The sequence below is a fragment of the Schistocerca serialis genome, chromosome 4, assembly GCF_023864345.2.
Source record: "Schistocerca serialis cubense isolate TAMUIC-IGC-003099 chromosome 4, iqSchSeri2.2, whole genome shotgun sequence".
NCBI classification, from domain to species: domain Eukaryota; kingdom Metazoa; phylum Arthropoda; class Insecta; order Orthoptera; family Acrididae; genus Schistocerca; species Schistocerca serialis.
Window position 1 is genome coordinate 700769674 of NC_064641.1, and position 13060 is coordinate 700782733.

A 13060-nucleotide genomic window follows, 5' to 3' on the forward strand; every position below is an offset into this window, starting at 1 on the left:
TTTGAGCTTTCAGCTTGATTGGCCTCCAGTAATACTACTAGGTATTGTTTTTACTTCTTCCAGGTCATCCTGTTTTAGCCAGCTAGAGGTAGTATCTCGCAGATGTTTCCATTGGTTATGCCCCAAGAATAACTTGTATCGTAGCAAATAAAATGTTTTGGTGTCAAAAGCTCCACTTAGGCTTAGCAGCGCCCTTCCTCTGTGCATCACGATTTCCAGTGCTCATGTGACCACACACTGGCTGCAACTCTCGGAATGGTGTTGAAGATGTCGTCGTGGTTGCCCGTGAACCTCCTATGGTAGAATCTTCATTTTCGTAACTAAGCCTATACTTTTATTCCTAACTCGGGCGAAAATGAACTGTGGGATGTTGCTTTAGGGAAGCTCTAAATGCACTCGTCATCTACAGAACATACATTCTTTTTAAACTCCTTATCTAACAGCTCACTTACAAACGATGATCGTTTACAACCATGGTGTCTAAATCACATTCACTAAAAAGTCAGAGGGATCCTCAAGCCTTACAGCAATACTTCAAATAATGCCACATTTCTTACGGAGTACGTGTTACATTTTTAAAGCTGCTTCACTCTTTCGCCTCCTGAATATTTGTTCATTATCTTTCCGACTGCAAGAAACTTTCACTCGGGTGCATTAAATTAGGGTTGTAAATTATATTTATCCCCTCTCAGTGAGGTGGAATAGTTGCTTAAAGAGTGAACTCATTTGAAGGGAAAGGAGTTCGAATCCTTGTCGGGCCATGCTGGTTTAGATTTCCCGGTGTTTTCTCTGAATATCTTACCGCGAATGACAAGAGAGTCCCTTAGGAAAAGTCAATTGTCGATTTTATCTTCCACTCTTGTCCGATTTGATGTCGTACACCGTCCCTAATGATACTGATACCGACGAGGCGTGGATATTAATTATTTTTCGCGCATCAGTTCTAATATTTTGGCAGTATTCAAGATATTATCACCTTATTACCTTTCAGTGAAAGTTTCCACTTGTCCCGTTCTTCTGTCGTACTTTTAATGAAATGCAGATCGAAAAGAAACACTATGAGTTGATGAATCATAGCGTGACAAGATAAATATATTCTCGTATTCGAACAGTACCATCAAATTTTATTTTTTCTAATGTGCCAGAATAAATGAGCGACGAAAAGTGAAAAAACAATCTATTCTTGTTGATCTGGATGCACTTCGTACTGTGGACATTGTTCACTTGATACAGAAGTGTTTCGCGGGCAAGCGTCCAAATTAGACGCGACATTGATGTGTTGACGTTCCATGGAACAGCCGCCCCACGCAGGACGATTGCGTGGCTGGAGTGCGTGTGACGCTGCTCCTCACGGACAAACAAGTAGGTGAACGACACTCGCGGAATGAGGTCGGAAGGACGCCGTCAATAACACTTACGTAACGCCAGCTGGCTGCGGCCGAGGAACGCCTACGTTTTGCGAATAGGCTGCCTGCACAACCGAGCTGTTTCGCGGTGCATCAAGCATCCAGGGGCTACAATATTGATTCATGCACTTAGCTTAATACTCGTGAATGGGAAATGGATACAGTTACAGAGACACACTTTCCCGAGGTTGTCTTATGTCTGAAACCGTTGCGCTAGATAATACGAAAAAAGGAAACTTTTTTAATCGTAGCCATCGAGCGACCTACAAATGCCGTAAAAGTTAAAGATTAATCTGTCATGAGTCTGAAGGTTGGCTAGAACACCGCGGCGTTTTCCTAGTCATGGTGCTATTGTGAGTGATAAGCAACTTTTGAAATGACTTACCTAGATAGGTGTCCAAATTAAAGCAACAAACGGAATTTTTCCAAGATTGCGTTCATTTAGCCACAAAACATTGTAGGCAGGCGACAGTAAAGTAGAAATGGTTCAAATGGCTCTAAGCACTATGGGACTTAACAGTCCCCTAGGTTTAGAACTACTTAAACCTAACTAACCTAAGGACATCACACACATCCATGCCCGAGGCAGGATTCGAACCTGCGACCATAGCAGCAGCGCAGTTCCGGACTGAAGCACCTAGAACCGTAAGGCCACAGCGGATGGCTAGTAAATTAGAAACAATGTAAAGAACACAGAATGTAAACACTGCAACATGCATAACGGTAGAAACAAATATTCTTCGTGTTTTCCAACTTAACGGATTTTCTCACACATTCCGACAACTGGTTAATGTGCTCAGCATGGAGTCTTATCACCTCTGGCAGCAATACAGGCCTGACAACAAAGGGGCAGCTGCGAGAAACGTCATCAGTCTCATGTTGAGGCAATGACGCCCATTCATCCTGCACAGCTGCTCGCAAGTCTTGGAGAGTGGTTGGTGGATGCTAACGTGATGCAACCTGTCTCCATAGCGCATCCAAAACATGCTCTATAGGATTCAAATTGGGAGAGCGAGCACGCCACCCCTTGCATGCAGTATCTTCCAAGAAACCCATGCTTTGAGACCGAGCATTATCGTTCGTCAGTACGAAGTCCGGGATCACGCCAAGTCGAAAAAACCGCAATATGGTCCCAAGATCTTGTTATAAACCTGACAGCAGTCAAACTTTGCCGATTCACCTGTACAATTTCATGAAGAGGTGTTCGAATGATCAACATAATCCCTGCCACACCATTAGGAATCCTCATCGATATCGGTGTCTTTCCACAATTTTTGGATTCCATATCGTGTTCCGTGTTTGCTCCAAACGCGAATGCGTCGAGGAACACTCTCCAGACCAAATCGGGACTCACCTGCGTAAAGAACATTGGCCCACTGCTCGGACTGTCCAGGAGGCATTTTGCGATTCCACTCTAGACGTTCCCTTCTGTTCAAATGGTTCAGATGGCTCTGAGCACTATGGGACTTAACATCTGAGGTCATCAGTCCCCTAGAACTCAGAACTACTTAAACCTAACTAACGTAAGGACATAACACACATCCATGCCCGAGGCAGGATTCGTACCTGCAACTGTAGCAGTCGCGCGGTTCCGGACTGAAGCGCCTAGAACCGCTCGGCCAACGCAGCCGGCTTCCCTTCTGTGAAGACGCATCAGAGGTACACATACAGAAGGTCTCCGACTACAAAGGCTACTATGCTGAAGCCTTCTGTACACCGTTTGTCTCGATACAACGCGTCCAGTGGATACTGCGAGGTCAGATGCCAGTTGCCGCGCAGTACTATGGCGGTACCGATGAGCCGTTACAACCAAATAACGATAGTCCCCTTTTGATGTCACACTTGATCGGCCACGCCCTCGTCTTCCGGATACTGTTTCGGTCTCTGTAAATTGTTGCCGCATCCGAAAAACTACAGAACGAGTCACGTATTGCCTTTAAACCATCGTGAAATTTGGAAATTTTCATAGTAACGATTACTGGCAAAGGTGAAAGAAGTGAAAAGTGAAAGATTTAAAATTTAGTACCGACTGTAGACCGAACCCCAGACTGCTGGTGACATACTCTTACAATCAGTCAGCCATCAAGTCACTGGTTACGTACTTGTAAATGGTTACTGCTAACGAAAGAATTTGCGTACTAATGGAAGTAGGCGCTGTTGTTCGTTTTTCTAACAGAAGAATACTGCACACACTCAGACACAATCACGGTGATGCCTTTCTGTGTACAGGATAGACTAAATATAACTAACCTAGAAAACATTTAATGCAGATTATGTAAGCTGGGTCACCTGAATGAAATATTTTGCCCATCCTGCGTCATGGTTGCACTGGAATGAAACAAAGCTGAAATGTTTTTAATGTAGCCATCGTGGGACGAACAAATGTGGTTAAAGCTGGACACTAGCAAACAATTTTAAGTAATGGAACTCGATGATTCAGCTTAAAATATCGGTCATAGCTCCAGGTGGTTCTAATTAGACTACACCTACTTACAGAGGTCCAGTGTGGGCTGTAATTATCGTATGGCAGAAAACTTCGTTAATATTCTAATGCGTTAATGCGCAACGGATTTACGCTAGAAAAAAAAAGCTCCAATTTTGGCCACCAGGTGCAAATCTTGCGCCGTAAATGCAAGGAAGACGTATAGAAACATTTCCATATGTAACGGATTAGGAAGGGGATGCGGGCAGAGATGGTCAAACAAGTGAGAAAGGCCTAATGTTGATTTTGCTGTTAACCACCACTTACACAAGTTGTTCAATATGAGCACTGGAGATGTCGACAAGATGCTGTACAGCGCCAGATTTGCACCTGCTGGCCAAAATTGAAACTAATGTTTTCCAGCGTATCTCCATTCCCCATTAACGCATTGGCATATCTACCAGGTGTCGCTGCCATATGACAATTACAGCTCACAGTCCGCAGCTCGTGGTCGTGCGGTAGCGTTCTCGCTTCCCACGCCCGGGTTCCCGGGTTCGATTCCCGGCGGGGTCAGGGATTTTCTCTGCCTCGTGATGACTGGGTGTTGTGTGATGTCCTTAGGTTAGTTAGGTTTAGGTAGTTCTAGGGGACTGATGACCATAGATGTTAAGTCCCATAGTGCTCAGAGCCATTTATACAGCTCACAATGGACCACCTTGAGTAGCTTGGTTTTAATTAAAATTAAAACCACCCAGTACAACTCACTAATCTCCATCAAAATATTCTTTACATAACTAACGCACTTTTAATATATCTGAACGAGAGTGAAGGGCGGGAAGAGTACGAAAGAAGTGGTTTCAAGGAAAACACTGTTCCTCTCCAGAAGTACCAAATTAAACAAATTATTCGACAAAAAGTTTCTTGGTAACATTACTGGATTATTTGTTATTACACATAAAGTAGGTTTCATTTGAGTACTGGAATAAGCTTAGATAGCCACTAAAAATAGACAGCGTCCTTATATAACTTTGAAATCTCTTCAAAACTTATGAATGTTGCTACCTGTAATAATCATTAAATAGTAATTAAATCTGTCTACGATGGATATGCGGTATCTTTCTGTTTGAGGATAGGGAGGAAAAGACATGCAGAAAAAATCATAACTCTGGACCGCCTGGAATAAATATGAATTAAATTTATTACACATACGACACACTTCAGGAAAAAGAAAGAAAAAAACTGGACGTGGGGTCGGTAGAAAGAAACGCGTAATAGCCTTTAGCTAGAGATGGTAGTGGAAAATCGGTGATACATAAAAATAATCGTAAAAGCAATGTCTGTGTCAGTTCCACAGTCTTCCACATCACCAGGATGATTGGTGACCGTTCTGATGTCCACGTTCAACCAGATATAACGAATAAACCTCTATAGAGGATTCTGGAAATTTTCAGAAATGAATAACTTTTCGGAGATACGTTTGAATTTAATTAAATGAACAATAAATTATTTTACGTCTGTCTGTGCTTGAAAATTCAGTGCTCAAACCAATGGATGGTATGACGCACACAACAACAAATATATTTCGATGAGCAACCAGGTGTTAGAAATGCATGCTGGGTTAGTACACAGTATCCAGCGGTCAATGGGCTTGGCTGAGAATAAAACAGTGTTAAATTTTTTCATTGGGTTATTGGATAAACGTTACAACAAACGTTCAAAACGAGCACCATTAGTTTCAACTCAGAACCGGTATTCACGTAGTAGGGCATCCCTTGTTCGATAAATTGTGTGGCGTGTTCTGTATGTGTATGGCCGCTGCAATAGTTTTTGCAACTAATACAGAGTCCACAGGCGTAGAGGTCCACGGTTTTCATGTAGTTCCAGAGAAAGAAAGTTAATGGGGTAAGGGCTGGGGATCTTTCAGGCTATATATAGTGCTAAATGTTACGTACTACGACCATAAAGTCATAAAGTAGGCACTACTGTTTACCGGCTCAATTAGAACGTTAGGGACGGCACTTCTCTACGTACATCAAATCAACATTGGTGTAACGATGTGTGATGTTGGTAATTTTTGTTTATGTTTTTCGTCATGGGAGTACTTACTCATGTTTAGCGATCACTCGATATATATTTCTGACACCTAGTTACTTAAAAAATATATCTGGTGTTCTCTACGTCATCGCATATGTCAGTTTGGGCACTGAATTTCTTAACACCTCTTACATTAAATATACAGATGTCGTCAACCTGAAGGTTGATCTGAATACCGCTGCTGTAATAGACACGGCCCTAATGGAGATGATAAGTTGCTCGCTTCTTCACTCTGTGAACTGGATTACCCGGACGGCTACATGTGGCTCCACATCGAGCAACTCTACATTTTTTACACTAACAAACATTGCGAGAGGTGAAAGGTGTGACAAGTGAGAGAAGTCCTTCTATTGAGCCAGGGTCGAACCCGGGACCCCTCTGAATCCACAGTATAGAACTTTACCCTGAGAAATAGAGATAGCAGAAATGCGATTTTTAAATTTAGGGCAACAACAATGTAACATCAACGTCGCCGGTTATACGTATGAACCGTTCGAAATGATAGTAAACAAGTGCCGAAATTTTAACAACTGAATAACTGTGAAAAACATTTATCGGCTGCTCAGAAAGAAAACTCACCCTGGACGTATTTCCTGGATAACATTTGACACACATGCTCTCTGGGATTACACTTCTTCTCTGCTGAAGGACGTGGCTGAGAAAAAGGCCAAGAATTATCGTCTTCCGGTACTGGCCCCTGTAGGTAGTGGCTAGAACTGCGTGGCTGGTGCTGCACGTATCTACATCTATACTCCTGGAAATGGAAAAAAGAACACATTGACACCGGTGTGTCAGACCCACCATACATGCTCCGGACACTGCGAGAGGGCTGTACAAGCAATGATCACACGCACGGCACAGCGGACACACCAGGAACCGCGGTGTTGGCCGTCGAATGGCGCTAGCTGCGCAGCATTTGTGCACCGCCGCCGTCAGTGTCAGCCAGTTTGCCGTGGCATACGGAGCTCCATCGCAGTCTTTAACACTGGTAGCATGCCGCGACAGCGTGGACGTGAACCGTATGTGCAGTTGACGGACTTTGAGCGAGAGCGTATAGTGGGCATGCGGGAGGCCGGGTGGACGTACCGCCGAATTGCTCAACACGTGGGGCGTGAGGTCTCCACAGTACATCGATGTTGTCGCCAGTGGTCGGCGGAAGGTGCACGTGCCCGTCGACCTGGGACCGGACCGCAGCGACGCACGGATGCACGCCAAGACCGTAGCATCCTACGCAGTGCCGTAGGGGACCGCACCGCCACTTCCCAGCAAATTACGGACACTGTTGCTCCTGGGGTATCGGCGAGGACCATTCGCAACCGTCTCCATGAAGCTGGGCTACGGTCCCGCACACCGTTAGGCCGTCTTCCGCTCACGCCCCAACATCGTGCAGCCCGCCTCCAGTGGTGTCGCGACAGGCGTGAATGGAGGGACGAATGGAGACGTGTCGTCTTCAGCGATGAGAGTCGCTTCTGCCTTGGTCCCAATGATGGTCGTATGCGTGTTTGGCGCCGTGCAGGTGAGCGCCACAATCAGGACTGCATACGACCAAGGCTCACAGGGCCAACACCCGGCAACATGGTGTGGGGAGCGATCTCCTACACTGGCCGTACACCACTGGTGATCGTCGAGGGGACACTGAATAGTGCACGGTACATCCAAACCGTCAGAGAACCCATCGTTCTACCATTCCTAGACCGGCAAGGGAACTTGCTGTTCCAACAGGACAATGCACGTCCGCATGTATCCCGTGCCACCCAACGTGCTCTAGAAGGTGTAAGTCAACTACCCTGGCCAGCAAGATCTCCGGATCTGTCCCCCATTGAGCATGTTTGGGACTGGATGAAGCGTCGTCTCACGCGGTTTGCACATTCAGCACGAACGCTGGTCCAACTGAGGCGCCAGGTGGAAATGGCATGGCAAGCCGTTCCACAGGACTACATCCAGCATCTCTACGATCGTCTCCATGGGAGAATAGCAGCCTGCATTGCTGCGAAAGGTGGATATACACTGTACTAGTGCCGACATTGTGCATGCTCTGTTGCCTGTGTCTATGTGCCTGTGGTTCTGTCAGTGTGATCATGTGATGTATCTGACCCCAGGAATGTGTCAATAAAGTTTCCCCTTCCTGGGACAATGAATTCACGGTGTTCTTATTTCAATTTCCAGGAGTGTATATATCTGCCTAAATTATTACTCTGTAGTTCACAGTTAAGGGCCTGACAGAGAGCTCATCGAACCACCTTTAAGCTACTTCTCTACCGTTTCACTCTCGAACAGTGTACGGGAACAACGAACAGGTGCCGTGCGAGCTCTGATGTCCATTGTTATACTATGGTGATCGTGTCTTCCGATTTTTTTGGGTGTCAACAAAATATTTTCACACTCTGAGGAGAAAGTTGGAGATTGAAATTCCGTGAAAAGGTCGTGCCGCAGCGCAAAACGAACTTGCTTGAATGACTACCACTCTCTCCCTTATTTTGCGATACTACAAAATGAGCTGCCATTCTCCGAACTTTTTCTATGTCCTCTGCCAATCAGTCCTACCGGATGTGGATGCCACATCGCACGGCAATACTCCAGAAGAGGGCGGACAAGGCTAGTGTAAGCAGTCTCTTTAGTAGACCCGTTAAATTTTATAAGTGTCCTGCCAATAAACCGCAGTCTTTGGTTTGCTTTCCCAACATTATCTACACTACTGGCCATTAAAATTGCTAGTCAGCGAAGATGACGTGTTACAGACGCGTAATTTAACCGACAGGAAGAAGATGCTGTGATATGCAAAAGATTATCTTTTCAGAGCATTCACACAAGGTTGGCGCCGGTGGCGACACCTATAACGTGCTGACACTAGGAAAGTTTCCAACCGATTTCTCATACACAAACAGCTGTTGGCCGGCGTTGCCTGGTGAAACGCTGTTGTGATGCCTCGTGATAAAGGTCGGATTGTAATCCTATCGCGATTGCGGTTTATCGTATGGCGACATTGCTGCTCGCGTTGCTCGAGATCCAATGACTGTTAGCAGAATATGGAATCGGTAGGTTCAGGAGGGTAATACGCAACGCCGTGCTGGATCCCAACGTCCTCGTATCACTAGAAGTCGAGGTGACAGGCATCTTATCCGCATGGCTGTAACGGATCCTGCCGCCACGTCTCGATCCCTGAGCCAACAGATGGGGACGCTTGCAAGACAACAACTATCTGCACGAACAGTTCGACGACGTTTGCAGCAGCATGGACTATCAGCTCGGAGACCATGGCTGCGGTTACCCTTGACGCTGCATCACAGACAGGAGCGCTTGCGATGGTGTACTCAACGACGAACCTGGGTGCACGAATGGCAAAACGTCATTTTTTCGGATGAATCCAGACGTGTCACGACCCGTGGCTCTACCCTTCATTCGATCCCTGCGAATCCCTACATTTCAGCAGGATAATGCACGACCGCATGTTTCAGGTTCCGTACAGGCCTTTCCAGATACAGAAAATGTTCGACTGCTGCCCTGGCCAGCACATTCTCCAATTGAAAACGTTTGCTCAATGGTGGCCGATCAAGTGTCTCGTCACAATCCGCCAGTCACTATTCTTGATGAACTGTGGTAACGTGTTGAAGCTGCATGGGCAGCTGTACCTGTACACGCCATGCAAGCTCTGTTTGACTCAATGCCCAGGCGTATCAAGGCCGTTATTACGGCCAGAGGTGGTTGTTCTGGGTACTGATTTCTCAGGATCTATGCACCCAAATTGCGTGAAAATGTAATCACATGTCAGTTCTAGTATAATATATTTGTCCAATTAATATTTGTTTATCACCTGCTTTTCTTCTTGGTGTAGCAATTTTAATGGCCAGTAGTGTATGTGATCGTTACAACTCAAGTTATCCGTAATTGTAATCCGAAAGTATTTAGGTGAGTTTGCAGCTTTTAGAGTTGTGTGATTTATTGTGTTACTTAAATTTGAAGAATTATTTTTAGTACGTGCTCATGTGGATGACTTCACACTTTGGAGTCAACTGCCACTTTTTACATTATACAGATATATTGTCTAAATCTTTTTCAGTCCATTATGATAATGCTGTGACTTTACATGACGGTAAATGACAGAATCATCCGCAAACAATCTAAGTAGATCAGGAACAACAGAGAGCCTATACCACTTCATTGTGGAATGGCAGATATCACTTCCGTTTTCCTCTATGACTTTTCATCAATTATTACGAACTGTGACCTTTCTGACAGGAAACCACAAATTCAGTCACACAACAGTGACTATGCTGCATGGGCACGCAATTTAATAGAAGTCGCTTGTGAGAAACAGTGTGAAAAGCCTTCTGGAAATGAGTAAGTACAGACCCAATTTGATGTCCCATACCAATAGCCTCGCATTATCAGCTAGAAGCTGCAGATGTCGAATAATGAGGAAGGGCACACCCGCGACGCTATCGGTGTCAGTGTGTGAACCAGGTGGTGTAGCCGACGCAGGATGTGGTGGACGATGCCCAGTGATCAGTTTTCGTCCAAAACGCTGGCCGAGTTCATTTGTTTGTTCGGAATGGGAGGCCGACAAGTATTCTCTACCTTTCGGCCGATCAACGATGACAGAATCGAGGTGCACGCCCCACAATCTTTCTCAAACGATTTTACAGAAGCTATTTTGTAAAAAAATATTCATTTTTGTTTCACTCATAGCTTTTCACATCAGGTTCACAATGATGTGCCCATCATTTCGTTAATGGTCATAGTTACAGTGATATTTATGTAGAAGCAAGACACTGCGCGGAGTTCAGAAAAGTTTCCGATGAAGATTACAGGTCACTATGATTTTCCGTTTGGCGTATACTGCATATGAGATTTAACTCGATATTGAATTTTTCTTTAGACTTGGGTAGAGATATCTATCTGTCACCAACCTCGAGAAAATTTATCTGACGTAGGATACTTATTTGCGATCGCGCCGCTCTAGCGATGAAGCCAGAGTGAAAGATCCAAACATTCCTTATATTTTATAAAAGGTTTGAAATATCAAAACTTATTTTTGGCAAATGATAGCACGTAAAGAGGAGAGTATTTTGCCATATCGTTATTATGTAAAACTTTATTGTCTACCCAGTTATTCCACGAACTATAGACTTTTTCGATGAAACAATGTAATTTTTAAGGGCCATCAATAACTGATGAAACGAGAAATGCTGTTGGTTATGGAACAACGTAAGTGAAGATATTACACGTTTTTTTCGTACCGAGGATATGCTATTTCATAAGCTACTGATCTTATTGTGGTGTCACCGCCAGACACCACACTTGCTAGGTGGTAGCTTTAAATCGGCCGCGGTCCATTAGTACATGTCGGACCCGCGTGTCGCCACTGTCAGTGATCGCAGACCGAGCGCCACCACACGGCAGGTCTAGAGAGACGTACTAGCACTCGCCCCAGTTGTACGGACGACTTAGCTAGCGATGCAACGCTGACGAAGCCTCGCTTATTTGCAGAGAAGATAGTTAGAATAGCCTACAGCTAAGTTAATGGCTACGACCTAGCAAGGCGCCATTTATCCTTTGCTATGTATCTAATGAAGCATGTACAGTAACAAGACCAATGTTCACCAATTGTGGATTAAAGTTAAGTATTCCAGCAGCTACGTACTTTTCTTTATAGCATTCATTACGTATCCTGTTTCAGACCTCACGCCATCCTGCGTGAGCTTATAGCGTGCGTTTCGGCCTTCTCTAGCAATATAACACTTATTATTCCTCAGTTACTCATTTAATAGACTTTATAAACCACTGTTTCAGAATTCTCTCGCAATTGTGTCTGCACAACACGTTACTGAGGTGAGACTGTGTAAATTCCGCTGAGTTTTGGCCAAAGAAGAAAATTTAACATGGGAACCAGAGAAATGTGTAGGTTTTACTCAAAATTCGCCACTCATGACTCTTCTCTAAAAGTTACAAATGGTTAACAAGCCAGACGAAAATAAATCCCTGCAATTGCGGCGGAATTCTTTTTAGATCTAACCAAAGCAGAGGTGACAGCAGCTCTTTTTGAATGGTCACAAGGTAAGTGTGGGTGTGTAGGGGCCGCACTTCATATTACAAAAAATGTGAGTGTAGGCTTCAGTTTAGAACAGAACTTCCCCTCCAGAGCTCGGCATTCCCCTACCACACCTGACCGTAACCCCAACCACTACCGCTCTCCCCAGCGCTCACCTCTGCTCATCTACCGGCCGTGGCATTCAGCATGGACTATAGCGGCAGATATTGTCAAGGAACGGAACTGCCTCGCAAGTATTTCTCCTGCGCTTGTTCTTTTTCCTTCTTCTTTTCCGTTCCATATAACTGGCTGGGTACGTCAGTTTGCTATAGGAGAAGGGTACGGACTTACCACCGCAAATATGAAAACAATATTAAAGCATTGTGGCGTTCATATCGACCTTCGGATTGATGACAGCTGTACTTTAATTATACAGGGTGGGGTTTTCATTTGTTCATCTGTTGTACATGTTCCAGCAATGGAGTGCAGCGTTACAAACTCGTGGCTTTCATGAAGTCTAGGTGGAACTTTGTTCATCCGTCAACACGCTGCCATCGGAGTTTCCATGTTTTCCATGTTTTCCTGCCAGGTGCTTCCAGTCATGGGAAATATCATCCTACAACGGCCACGTTCTCATCGATTCGCTATTTTTGAGCGGCATCATTCGCGAAGTTGTTCCACCGTGCCGCAGTCTTCTCCAGGAAATGATGTTTCCTGGGTCCAAATGGTTGAACAAGGGATTAAGAGGTATTCTATGCCATAAGCGGTTTAAAAGAGGAAGTTTTCAGGACGATGTGTTCTTGTAATAATTGCATACCTTAATCATTTAGTGTATGTTACTGGTTTCATTTTCTCACTTTAGTATATCATGTAATATATTTCTATTTTTGACAGTGGTAATCTGTATTTTGGATTCACCTACAACTTTTAATTAGTTTTAGAACGCGTACGAGATTTTAATAGTATTCTCTGTTTTGAGTAACACAATCTCCAAGAATAAGTAAGGTCATTGGTCAAATGCAATCAAAAGCAATTTTTTTTCAGTCACCAAACTACTGACTGGTTTGATGCGGCCCATCACAATTTCTTTTCTTGTGTAACCCTCAGAGA